This window comes from Hylobates moloch, unplaced genomic scaffold, assembly GCF_009828535.3.
Source record: "Hylobates moloch isolate HMO894 unplaced genomic scaffold, HMol_V3 SCAFFOLD_13, whole genome shotgun sequence".
Taxonomy (NCBI): Eukaryota; Metazoa; Chordata; class Mammalia; order Primates; family Hylobatidae; genus Hylobates; species Hylobates moloch.
In genome coordinates, this window is record NW_026652288.1 from 32317697 (window position 1) to 32331540 (window position 13844).

Below are 13844 nucleotides of genomic sequence, written 5' to 3' on the forward strand. Positions count from 1 at the left end.
GTTTGGAGCTGTAACTTTAAAAATGCTATGTATCATGGCCGATGCGATGGCTCACAGCTGTAATCCCAGCACTTTGGTAGGCTGACGTGGGCTGATCACTTGAGGCCAGGAGTTCTAGACCAGCCTGTCCAACATGGTAAAACCCATCTCTACTAAAAATACAAAAATTTAGCTGGGTATGGTGGCGCATACCTGTAATCCCAGGAACTTGGGAGGCTGAGGCACGAGAATCCCTTGAGCCTGGGAGGTGGAGGTTGCAGTGATCACACCATTATACTCCATTACACTCCAGTCTGGGCAACAGAGGGAAACTCTGTCTCAAAAAATAAATAAATACATACATACATACATACATACATACTATGTATCACACACTCAGAAACATTTTACAATATTTTTGTCTTTATTACTGTGAAATCCAAGGGTGAATAAAGTGCATGTATTTGGTATAGTTCTTTTTTTAAGTAACAGAAATAGTAGTTTACTACTTATTTTTATATACCTAATATATTGCCTTGTTTTTTTTCTTATTTCTCTTTTGTCTTTGTTTTTAACAAGCATACACAAGACGTGCAAATGTCTTTTCTTCAAATAAAATTGTATTTAACTCTTTGATCATCTTAGATAAAGAAAATAGATTCATTGTGTATTCTGCAGATCTCTAGGTCATGATTGTGGTTGCATATAATGATTTTCATTGAAATGATGTGTATGTTGTATTTGTAATAGAATTTTTACCTTCCTTTTGGGGATGAGAGAAATTAAAGAAAAAGGTTAAGTGTAAAGAGGATGTTAACTATTACTGCTGAGAATATCCTATCTATCTTGAAGTCTATCCTGAGGCCACTGCCTAAACTCAATTAATTTTGATCTGATAATTCAAAGAATGGAGGAGATTCCATAGGTTTGTGCGCCCTCAAGCCCAAAACCTTTACAAGAGGAGATAGAAAGACATCATTAAGAAGCTAGATCCCAGTGCCAGCACTTTGGGAGGCTTAGGTGGGATGATCACTTGAAGCCGGGAGTTCAAGACCAACCTTGGCAACATAGGGAGACCTTGTCTCTACAAAAAATAAAAATAAATTAGTCAGTATTGTGGGCTGTACCTGTAGTCTAGCTGCTCAGGAGGTTGAGGTGGGAGGATCGCTTGTGACTAGGATTTTGAGGTTACAGTGAGCTATGATTATACCACTGCATTTTATCCTGGGTGACAGAATGAGACTCACTCTGCATGTGTAAAAACAAAAATAAAGAAAAAAAGATAGAAAGCTGGAAAGGCTGATCATTTACCTTACATTTATCTAATTTGTAACATATTCATGATTATAAGAAATTCATGATTAACACTGATAGGTGAGATCTGGCCTGGTCACAAAATCATTACTGATGCATTCACTTAACAGTTTGTTGTTTTTTTTAATGTCTATGGGCACATAACTAGAAAATTGGTCTTCTTTCTAAGGGGCTGACATATAAATGGGGGAAATAATAACCAGGCAGGTTTTTTTTTTTTTTTTGGGCAGAGTCTCGCTCTCTCGGCCAGGCTGGAGTGCAGTGGCTTGATCTCGGCTCACTGCAATCTCTGTCTCCTGGGCTCAAGCAATTCTCCTGCCTCAGCCCCCCGAGTAGCTGGGATTACAGGCGTGTGTCACCACGCCCAGCTAATTTTTGTACTTTTAGTAGAGATGGGGTTTCACCTTGTTGGCCAGGCTGGTCACAAACTCCTGACCTCAGGTAATCCGCCCGCCTCAGCCTCCCAGAGTGCTGGGAGTACAGGTGTGAGCCACTGCGCCTGGCCAACCTGGCAGTTGTAACAACATAGTGTCTGACATATTAGTAGAAGTCAAGACACTACAGGAAAATCAATCCAGGTTTGGAGGCCTAAAGGATACATAGGAATTAACCAAGAATAGAGTACAAATGAAGAGGGGCAAGGGATTGGTGGTGTCCCAAGGGTATGAAAACAATGTTAGTGAAGGAAAGCATCGCATATTCAGGGGACCTTGAAAAGTTTGGTGTGCCTGAGTATAGTGTAGCTGGAAGGTAGTGGTGGGAGATGAGCCTGGAGAGGAGATCAGGGGCTAGAAGATAAACAGTAATGTATCACAGAGTTACTTACCTTAAAAGTAACGTTGAGCCACTGAAAGGTTTTCAGCAGCTCTCATCAGGTTTGCATTATAGAAAGATGGTCTTCCAGGTATAGTTGAATGGTTGGAGGGGAAGTTGGAACAAGACCAAACTACCATGGAAGAGATTTTCATCTGTTTCTTCTCAGCAGATAGAGCTGTGTATGTCTTCTCCCTGTCTTACTGTTTTGGGGGACTGAGATTTTGGTACTCATCAGCACTCTTGCTCTCATATTATAGACTTAATAGATAGTTTCTAGGTAGAAATATATTCCATGCTCCAGATATTTGTCTTAAAAAGCAATCTGTGTTCATATTGGCAACTGCAGATTTATCTCTAGGGATCTCCTTCAATAGAGTACAAGTGCCATAGCATAAATGGATCTGGGAACATGGCTTCCTTTGTTCTCATATACGAATCTGATGTCTACAATGCTAGGCAGAAATTTTCTAACACTAATCCTACTACTTGGTTATTTGACTGACTCAGGCAGAAAGCTATGATCCGTCGATTGATAGAAGCTAAGTCATTAAGTCAAAAAGCATCTTAAATCTTTTGTATTAAGGTCCTAGAATGACAGGGTGAGACTCCATACATGTTCATGTCTTCCTGTTCCTCTACTGTTTGCTTAAAGCTGTCACCCAGCTGAAGTTGTAGACACGGAACACTTATACAACATTAAATTTTGTGTCCTACCCAAATCTAAAAGAGAACTCATGATGATGAGATTTTATTAAATAAGTCAGTTTTCATGATTGAAAACTGAAGGAAATTTCTTGGTAGAAATTCTTTGTTAGACTGCAGAACCTTGGCATTTGTGAGGAAGAACTTTTAGATGTTATACCACCTATGCTAGTGTTTACTTCTATTTTCCTTTGCCTTTTTTTTTTCTACTTAGAATTTTTCTTCAGATCAACTTAAAAAAACAAGAAGTTTTTCTCAGGCTTTTAAAGAGGAAACTTCAAATTACCCCCATAGTGGATGGACCATTATCATTTGCCATAAATAGGAGATAGTATAAACATGAGTGAACCATTTACTGTGAATAAAACAGTGTTTACTTATTAATCCTTGAAATATATTAGACCATGTGTGCAAAGTGGTACAATCAGGAATAATCATTCGGATTTTGTTTGTTAAATGAAACACTGGAAAAATAAATGCATGTCCGTCAAAAGGAGGATTGTTTATACTACAGAATATTCATACATGTAAAATTGTGCAACAATGGAAAAAAGTGATCTATATTTTATTTTATTTATTTATTTATTTTGAGACGGAGTCTCACTCTGTCACCCAGGATGGAGAGCAGTGGCGCGATGTTGGCTCACTGCAAGCTCCGCCTCGTGGGTTCAAGCAATTCTCCTCAGTCTCCCCAGTAGCTGGGATTACAGGTGCTTACCACCACACCCGGCTAATTTTTGTATTTTTAGTAGAGAGGGTGTTTCACCATGTTGGCCAAGCTGGTCTTGAACTCCTGACCTCAAGTGATCTGCCCCCCTCCGCCTCCCAAAGTGTTGGGATTACAGGTGTGAGCCACTGTGCCCAGCCTGATCTATATTTTAGATGTAAAAACAGCCAGCTCTTGGATGTATCATTGAATTTTGAAAAGGAAGCTGGGCTGGATATGGTGGCTCTTGTGTATAATCCCAGCACTTTGGGAGGCCAGGGTGGGAGGATGATTGCTTGAGCCCAGGAGTTCAAGACCAGCCTGGGCAACATGGTAAGTAAAACCGTGATATATTAGTTGGGTTGCCTTGTACACTGTACTCCTTTTAGGTGGTGTGCTGTGGAGTAGAGTAGGTAGAATCAATATTGCAGCCATATCACTGAACTTTCTGTTCATCCAAAGGTTTTGGTAAGAATGACTGCTTAGCTGGACGTGGTGGCTCACACCTCTAATCCCAGCACTTTGAGAGGCCGAGGCAGGTGGATCACCTGAGGTCAAGAGTTCAAGACCAGCCTGGTCAACATGGCAAAACCCGTCCCTATTAAAAATACAAAACGCTTAGCTGGGTGTGGTGGCACGCACCCGTAATCCCAGCTACTCGGGGCAGCCGAGGCAGGAGAATCACTTGAACCCAGGAGGCAGAGGTTGCAGTGAGCCAAGATCCCACCAGTGCACTCTAGCCTGTGGGATAGAGCAAGACTCTGTCTCAAAAACAAACAAACAAAAAAACCAGAATGACTGCTTAAAGAAGGAACTCGGGATTAACACCATGGGATTTTCTTTTATGTCTTGTAGTTCTCTTATTACAGAGTTTTCACTATTATATATAGTAATGTATCAGGTACATAATTCTATATAATGTCTCTAATATACATACATACATATATCTGAAAGTTAGCCTCTGAATTTTTATTTTTGAAATAGTAGACTTTAAGCCATGTTTTAAATTGTCCTCAGTTACACCTTAATACTAAGTGATTAATCTTTTATAGTTTGGTGCGTGATGATTACAGTAGTCTGATGGGATTGATATTTAGTGTAAACTAGCGCACTGCTCAAGGAATGAGTGTACTTTTAGTTAATTTCATCTTTTCTGACTTACCTGTTATAGTAACCTATTGACACTGTAAGGTGGCAGGTAGGGGTGTTTCATTGTGATTTAGTCTGTATTTTGAAAGTTGACAATTCCTTAGGCAGTTGTTGGGTATTCACTGTACAGATTGTTTCAAGAGCTTCATAAAGACGATGTTTTAATATTTTTTGGTTCAGGGTTCTGTGTTTCTGTAATTTACTATCTTTCCTAATACCCCCTTTCAAGAATCGCAATTTGTAATAACTGCATGGTGTTAAGTGTAAAAGTTAACACAGATAAACTGATGAATATTGATGTTGGCTGGTTTACTAATAACCAGAATTTGAATTAAGGCAATTTCTGAGATAACATTCCTTCTGGAGGAACAAAAGATTAGGCCAGTATGTTATGTCAAAATAGAGAATTTTACATTCAACACTTTGCATTTTTTGAACTAAAAGACAAGGTTAGAGTTAAGTATTCTCAGGATTTTCTTCAGAAATTAAAGGTTTTTTTTAAAGGAATATATGTGACATTTCGTACATTAGTTTAATAGCATTTTGAATGTGTACTTTACCTATACCTATGATGCTAAAACGTAATGTAATCTTTTTTTTCCCCCTAAGACAGAGTCTCACTCTGTCGCCCAGGCTGGAGTGCAGTGGCGTAATCTCAGCTCACTGCAGCCTCCACCTCCCGGGTTCGAGTGATTCTTCTACCTCAGCCTCCCAAGTAACTGGAACTACAGGTGCCCGCCACCACGCCCGGCTAATTTTTTTGTATTTTTTGTAGGGACGGGGGTTCGCCATGTTGGCCAGACTGTTCACGAACTCCTGACCTCAGGCGATCTGCCCACCTCGGCCTCACAAAGTGCTGGCATTACGGGCGTGAGCCACCGTACCCGGCCTGTAAATTTCACTTAGACCATTCTTCTAATATCATCTATCACTTAAAACCTAAAGAATAGGCTGGGTGTGGTGGCTTACACCTGTAATCCCAGCATGTTGGGAGGTTGAAGTGAGAGGATTACTTGAGCCCAGGAGTTCAAGAAAAGCCTGGGTAATATAGTGAGACCCCATCTCTCTTCTTTAAAATAATATTTAAATTAAAAAAAATTTTGGCTGGGTGCAGTGGCTCTCGCCTTTAATCTCAGCCCTTTGGGAGGCCGAGGTGGACAAATTAACTGAGGTCATTAGTTTGGCCAACATGGTGAAACTAGCCAACATGCCAACTGGCCAACATGGTGAAACCCCATCTCTACTAAAAATACAAAAATTAGCTGCGTGTGGTGGCGCACAGTGGGTGTAATCCCAGCTACTTGGGAGGCTGAGGCAAGAGAATCGCTTCAACTAGGGAGGCGGAGGTTGTAGTGAGCCAAGATAGTGCCATTGCACTCCAGCCTGGGCTACAGAATGATACTCTGTCTCAAAAATAAATAAATAAAAAAAATAAAAAGTTTTTTAAAACCTAAACAATAAAAAGTGGAGCATATCAGGATGCTGGCATTGTATGTTTTTCTTGTTCAATTAAAAATATTTTTAATAATAGTTTGAAAATGAAAATGGTTGATTAAACCGTAATATTGGTTCTTTTTAATTTATTTGCCTGGATAATGTTAAGTAGTTCTTTATTTTATTTCAGAGGAATTGTTTAAGCGCCTTATTTCCTCTACTTGCCTACTGTCATATTAGGCAGAAGAAAAAAACTTAGTATTCACCCATCAAGGACTTGCACTCTAGGTGAGATCCATTCCCTGGGCTAGTGTTTGAAAATTCCTGTTACCATAAACGTTTTATTTTTTTAGATGCCCTTAGGCTGGCAATATTCAATCGCTTTGTGATTGAAACCCCTTTCTTTCTGGCAGAAAGAATTCTATCCCCAAAGCCTTAGATTCTGGCTTACTTCTTTAGCTTTATAATTTAGTCATTTTTGTATGTAATATTTTTGGGGTTTAGGCCTATGAAGAGTGGGAGGAAATAGTTTCCTAAGGACCAAGACAGAAAAAGAGACTTGAAAAGTAGCAAAGGATATATATCAGGTGTAAGCAATGTTGCAAACGGGCCAAAGACAACCTGTGAAAAGACGTTTATTGATGCACAGACTCCAAGCCTCATTCTATACCAATTGTGAGGACTCAAAATTTGGTGAAAATCAGTTTTAGAAATGTTCTGATTGACGACTTAGGCAGATACAAAACAAAATTATTTCATGCATTCCTTTTGTTCTACCAATTAAATTTTGATTAGTACAATATTTGGTTCCTTTTTTTTTTTTTTTTTTTTTTTTGAGACAAAGTCTCACTCTGTCACCCAGTCTAGAGTGCTGTGGCATGATCTTGGCTCACTGCAACCTCTGCCTCCCAGGTTCAGGCGATTCTTCTGCCTCAGCCTCCTGAGTAGCTGGGACTACAGGCGTGTGCCACCACACCCGGCTAATGTTTGTATATTTAGTAGAGACAGGATTTTGCCATGTTGGCCAGGCTGCTCTCGAACTCCTGACCTCAGGGGATCCACCCACCTCGGCCTCCCAAAGTGCTGGGATTACAGGCGTGAGCCACCGTGCCTGGCCGATTAGTACAGTATTTCTTTTCCAGCCTCTCTGCTTTCATTTTTTTCTCTTCTTGTTTCTTGAAAATAAGCCAATCTGCCCTAAATCAAGCATACGTTGTAATAAATACATAGTTGCATATAGTTATATAAAAATATAAGGAGTTAATAGTACAGCCCTAACTATTATGTAGGATTTATAGTTTCTGAATTGCTTAGGTATATATTGATTTTTCTGCTGTATGTAGTAGGCAAGAAATTATGTACTATTCTTATTTGACAGAAAATGAATCTGTTGCTCAGAATGTTACATTACAAACTTAGTAATAGGTAATAAAGCTAAGATTTAGCTTCTAAGCCTCCTGATACTGTTGATGTTCATCATGGAAAACAGTATTGATGAAGAAAAGATAGTTTGTTGACCCATAGTCTAGCTACTTCTATTTTTATATACCACTACTACCCACTACCCAAATAGTTCAATTGATTATTAGGATTCACGCTTGTGTAATGGCTAAACTTAAGCCTTAATTGGTTGTTGGAAAACACTGATTAAATCCCAAATACAACTTACTCTGTTACTTAAGTGATTTAAAAAAAAAAAAAAACTTAAAAAAAATTATAAATTGACTTAGTGTTTCTACCTCAGAAGCATATTAGTATAAAATGATCACTTTATTCTTTATCAAATTGCATTATATGAGCTTTATGTTTCACAACAGTTTTCACTGTATTATCTCAGACAAAATCTCAAGCAGTCATTTTTTTTTTTTTTTTTGAGACAGGGTTAAACTGTCACCCAGTCTATGTGGCGCTATCTCGGCTCACTGCAACCTTCACCTCCCAGAGCGATCCTCCCACCTTGACCCAAGTAGCTGGGACTACAGGTGTACCCCACCACTCCTGGCGAATTTTTGTGTTTGTAGTAGAGATGGGGTTTCCCCTTGCTGCCCAGGCTGGTCTCGAACTCCTGAGCTCAAGCAATCCACCTGCCTCAGCCTCCTGAAGTCCTGGGATTACAAGTGTGAGCCACTACACCCGGCCAAAATCTCAACCAGTCTTAATTATTGAATTTGAAGTCTGTTGCTAAGTAAAATTTACTTCATATCAAGTCTTTCTGGGCACATTACAATTAGTAACTTGTTCGTATTGTCTATAAATTTTGGAGTTCGGGTAGTTCAAATTCCACCATTTTATAAATGAGAAAAACAAAGTTCATACAGACTTATTTGTTTTCATTTCTCTGATGGTTGGTGACATAGCTATGATAAGAACTCATACCTCCTAATGTCTCAAAAACATTTATCTGCTAAATTAAACTTAACTCCCAAATAATTAGATTTGTGCATAAATGATTAATTAAAAATCAGAACATGGAGATTCTGAGCTGGTTCTAATATTTAGGATATTTAAAAATTATTTTTAAGGGGCTGGGCATTGTGGCTTACGCCTGTAATCCCAGCACTTTGGGAGGCCGTGGCACGTGGATCATGAGGTCAAGAGATCAAGACCAGCCTAGCCAATATGGTGAAACATTGTCTCTACTAAAAATACAAAAATTGGCCGGGCGCGGTGGCTCACGCCTGTAATCCCAGCACTTTGGGAGGCCGAGGCGGGCGGATCACGAGGTCAGGAGATCGAGACCATCCTGGCTAACACGGTGAAACCCCATAGCCACTAAAAATACAAAAAATTCTCCAGGCGTGGTGGCGGGATCCTGTAGTCCCAGCTACTCCGGAGGCTGAGGCAGGAGAATGGCGTGAGCCCGGCAGGCAGAGCTTGCAGTGAGCAGAGATTGCGCCACTGCACTCCAGCCTGGGAGACAGAGCGAGACTCCGTCTCAAAAAAAAAAAATACAAAAATTAGCTGGGAATGATGGTGTGCGCCTGTAGTCCCAGGTACTTGAGAGGCTGAGGCAGGAGAATCGTTTGAACCCAGGAGGTGGAGGTTACAGTGAGCTGAGATTTCGCCACTGCACTCCAACCTGAGCGACAGAACCAGGGTCCGTCTCAAAAAAAAAAAAAAATTATTTTTAAATGATGGCAATGAAGTAAAGTATTTTTAGTTGAAAAAAATCTGCTTTTGGGCTAAGTGTGGCGGTTCATGCCTGTAATTCCAGTGCTTTGGCAGGCCAAGGCAGGTGGATCACTTGAGACCAGCCTGGGCAACAAGGCAAAACCCCGTCTCTACTAATAATACAAAAATTAGCCAGGCGTGGTGGTGTGCGCCTGTAATCCCAGCTACTCAGGAGGTTAAGGCATGAGAATCGCTTGAACCTGAGAGGTGAAGGTTGCAGTGAGCCGAGATCGTGCCACTGCACTCCGTCCTGGGCAACAGAGTGAGACTCTATCTCAGAAAAATAAAAAGAGAAGAAAATAACCTATTTTTGATAATTTAAAAAATACGTAGAATAATGTGGATTTTACAGAATTTTCCTACTGTTTTCCTTTTACTCAATGTGTTTTCACTCCCCTGAAGAATTTGTAATATCCTATGATAGGAGATTAAAGGGCAGCATATTTCACTAAGTATCCATAGTATTCTAGTCATGTCTAATTACTAGATTACCAAAGTAAACTGAGTCTCATTGTGTTTGGTTATCTCTCTAGTATAAGCAGGTAGCAACTGTATAATCACTTGTATGAAGAGTAGGTCAGCTTTATCCGTCTGATGTTTTTCTTGTGATATTAATTGAATAAGAATTAATAAGGCTGGGTGCAGTGGCTCACGCCTGTAATCCCAGCACTTTGGGAGGCAGGTGCATCACATGAGGTCAGGAGTTCAAGACCAGCCTGGCCAACATGGTGAAACCCCGTCTCTACTAAAGATACAAAAATCTAGCCAGGCATGGTGGTAGGTGCCTGTAATCCCAGCTACGCAGGAGGCTTGAGGTGGGAGAATTGCTGTAACCTGGGAGGCGGAAGTTGCAGTGAACCAAGATCTGCCATTGTACTCCAGCCTGGACAACAAGAGTGAAACTCTGTCTCAATAAATAAATAAATAAATAAGATTTTTCTGAAATTTTCTTAATTATTGATGGATGTACTTTTCTACTGTCTTTTCAAGATGATTTGGTATCCACTTTCATAGATTAGGGCAATGTGTTGGTGATAAAATGGCATTGCCGAAAGAAGCCTCTTGCTCCCACACACAAACACAGTATTATTTTCCATTTCCTGCATTTTATTGTGGCTTAATGTACCCTATATTTCTAATATCTTTAGCTCCTTTGTCAAGAAGAGGTGATTAAAGGATTTATGCAGCAGTATTTGATATTTAAAGAGTAAGCAAAAACACTCCCCGTTTATGAGCATTGTTCAACATTTTATTTTAGATTGTTAAAAAAGACAGAACTTGAAAGTAACTCACAGTTACCTCCACTAATAAAGGGATTTCTGGCGTGGATAACATAATACTTTAAATCTGTACATACATATTGTTTTTACTTGAATTTAAATATTATTATCTATTGTGTAAATTCATTCTATTACCCACAAAATAGTCACTGTGTGAAGATGGGACCCTTTAGCATTTACAAGTTAGTTCTGGTGAAATTCGTCTCCTGCTGGTCATTCCAGCTGGTATTATCTTAAGATGAAATTAAAAGATAGCCATAGTAGTTTTACTTTTGAATAAATATGATACTTCATAGCTTCCTTCAAGCAGGAACAAAGGCATTTTTTATATCTGATCTTCTGTGCAGACTTTTTCTGCTGTACTCCAATAAGCAAAAATCATATTTAGTATAGTTGGTATTTGATGGTTTCACCAAAAATTTGAGAGATAAACTTATTGTGAATCAAAAAATCTTATTTGCTATCAGGGCATGACACAATGACTCTGTGTTCAGTGTAAAGTGTTCTGGATATTTAACTTCTCTTTGAACAGCATTGAAGCAAGCATCTTTTATTGCTGTTTTTCCTAGCTATCTCAAAGTTTCTTCCTAATGGAAAGTTGTTCATCATACTTTTAAATAACTGAAGTCACTTGTAGAAGCGCCCCACTTCCTTTTTATATACCTAAGCAATGGGAGACCACTTGATTTACATCTTTCAAGGGATATTTTCTACCACACTCTTATTTTAACCCCCATAAGCTGGATCTTCTAGCACTTTAGTTAAAAAAAAATTTCAGTTCCAGCCCTCCTACTTTGATTTCTGTTGAAAAACACTCTTTTACCTCTGCTTCTCATACCTAAAAATGAAAAAGTCCTGATTTCTTAGCCAGGTAGCATTTGTTATACCCATATATTTCTTTAAATGTTTCTGTTTTTGATGGTGGTAAACAAGTTCAGTTGTTCGTCAGTCTTTTTTCACACAGATAGGCAAATATTTATTTTAATATCTCTTCTTTGACTGGCTCAGTTGGGTTGTCCTTGGTAAACTGCTGAAACATATTATTTGTGGCAACTCTATAAACAGTAGCATGCAGTACCTTCTGTATGTCTGGTGATGTTTAATTTGGCCTAAAAATTAGTATATTTGTGTCTAGTATAGAAATCAAGGTTTTATTTTTAAAGGCTTCTTATAACTATTTTAAGTATTCCCTTCTTTCATGCTCACTTATGCTACCAAAATATTTTTCTTTCAACATTCATTTAAATCATCCGAAATTAAACTGGTACTTCCACTTAGAGATTAAGTAAAAACAAAAGGGGATCATAGACTTAAAAACTAAGCTTTAAATTAATCACAGAAAACATTTATTGTACGGAGATCTTTGCCTGTTTACTGGTGCATTTCAAGAATTATTTTTGTGCATCCTAGAGATACTAGAAGCAGTTTCCCACAGTGATATTTTTATTTACTCTTTCAGTTTACCTCTAATCTAAACTATAATTACTGTCAAAGAGCTTTAGAACTGAGGAGCACAGTGTAATCAGTGCTTTTTGGTAAATGTAGAAGTTTCATACTCTTATAGTTTTAGAATCTTCTTCTGCAGTGCTAATTCTTAATAGTTCTGAATCTACATTTCAGCATGTAGTCTCCAGATAACTTCTTCAAATGGCTCTCCTTTTTTAAATGTGTATTGCAACTTTGCAGTATGTTTAGCTTAGATTTAGGAGTGCAAAGGGTTAAAGGGGTCTTGTTTTATCAAGGAAATAGCTGTATTAAGCTGTTTTCAGTTTATGGATTATAAAATACCATAATTCTGACATGGTGTATTTAGTCTTACTAATATTCAACTTTATTTGGGCAGTAGATACTGGTAGAGGCAGTTCAATATAATTGAATGTTGAGGTATGGGTTTGCTTTTTTGTTTTGTTTTCAGGAGAAAGATTTGCCCATTTTGCTCACATCCTACTTCAGATATGTGTCACAGAGCCAAAATTTGCTTAACTAATAGCTATTTAGTTGGAATTCACAGCATAGTGGAAAATGTTTGCAGATAATTCTGTGCAATAGTAGAAACTTCAGTTGCTTCCTCGTATTTCTTCAGGGCAGTGATCACAACCAGATTCAACGTATGCACAAAGCAGCGGATACCATGGTAGCGGCCGTCGCTGATTGCTTTTACCATGTTGGATCCATTGTCAGTCTCAAAGACCTACTTCCAGCTAGGTGCCTTGAACTCAAATAGCTTTTCACACAGACTTCAGGATGTGAGCTAAGGTATGGCCTTTTTTCATGAGCTGGGCCTACATATGGGTTGACAGTAACCTGCAACTTTTATAGAAAAGAGACTACTGGCTATAGTTTAATGTCAGACAATGACTAGTTAGAATCGTTGATAGGCAGGTAGTGTGTGTTCTTCATATATTCAAAGTATTCTCACCATTTAGAGATTTTCTTTTTTTTGGTGTGTTTTTGTCAGACTATTCAAGTAAAAATTTTTCATTAGAACCTGGTGCAGAGGTCTAATATATATCTGCTTTATGATTCAACCATTGTCTTCAATATGAAATACATATCATTTCTTTCACACATTTGGTGTAAAGAATTTTTAAACTTCTGAGGATTCTTGCACAATTATTTTTCTTTTACTTTTTCTTAATTACAGTAAAAAAAAAAAAATCATCCTAACCTTGTGCACTATTTTAATAATCTCCTACCAATCTTCTTTTTAAAAGTGGATTTAGGAAATTGGCATGAATAGAGCTTGACATTTATAATCAGTAGTTCCAAGGGTAATCTACACACTGGGGTGGTAAATACAATAAAGACCTAAATTGGATTAATGCAGTTCACGCTCCATGCTAGAGATTCTTGTTTCATCAAAGAGAAAATAACCTTTCTGGAAAAAGAGCTTCACTTTCATATCTTCCTTCTCTGCAAGATATGTTTCTTTAAGTGAAATCTTTATTGAGAGTACAGTGGGTTAACTCATTGATTCTAGGCTCAGGAAACTATATTTTATTATGGCTGTAATCATAACTGCTTTCTGAAACAACTTACTGTTGTTTTCTTATTCAGTGGCCCTGTTACTTAATAATTTTTCAAGACCTGGTAATAGAGAATCATTTACAACTGGGGAGGAAGAGTCCTTGTAAATTCAAAGTGGGTACTGTCAAGCAGCTTATGCACTTCTCTTCATTCTCAGTGTTTGACACTGATTGTTAATAGCTATTGACAAATGCAGAAGTTGGTAATCAGTTTGAGTTACTCTACCAGAATCATATCTTTATTAAGAAGTGATTCACTGTTAAACT

At 38.4% G+C, this 13844-nt stretch overlaps 1 protein-coding gene across 11 annotated transcripts in view; it reads left to right on the forward strand.

Annotated features, from left to right (window-relative positions):
- BIRC6 (baculoviral IAP repeat containing 6) overlaps positions 1 to 13844 on the forward strand; it is a 267757-nt gene that overhangs the window by 226967 nt on the left and 26946 nt on the right. Inside the window, exon 67 of one of the 11 annotated variants that reach the window (XR_009209365.1) lies at positions 12635 to 12807. The exons of the other annotated variants lie outside the window; for them this stretch is intronic. The gene's annotated coding sequence lies outside the window, so the exon portion shown is untranslated. The remainder of the gene's footprint in view (positions 1 to 12634; positions 12808 to 13844) is intronic. 11 annotated transcript variants of the gene reach the window in all.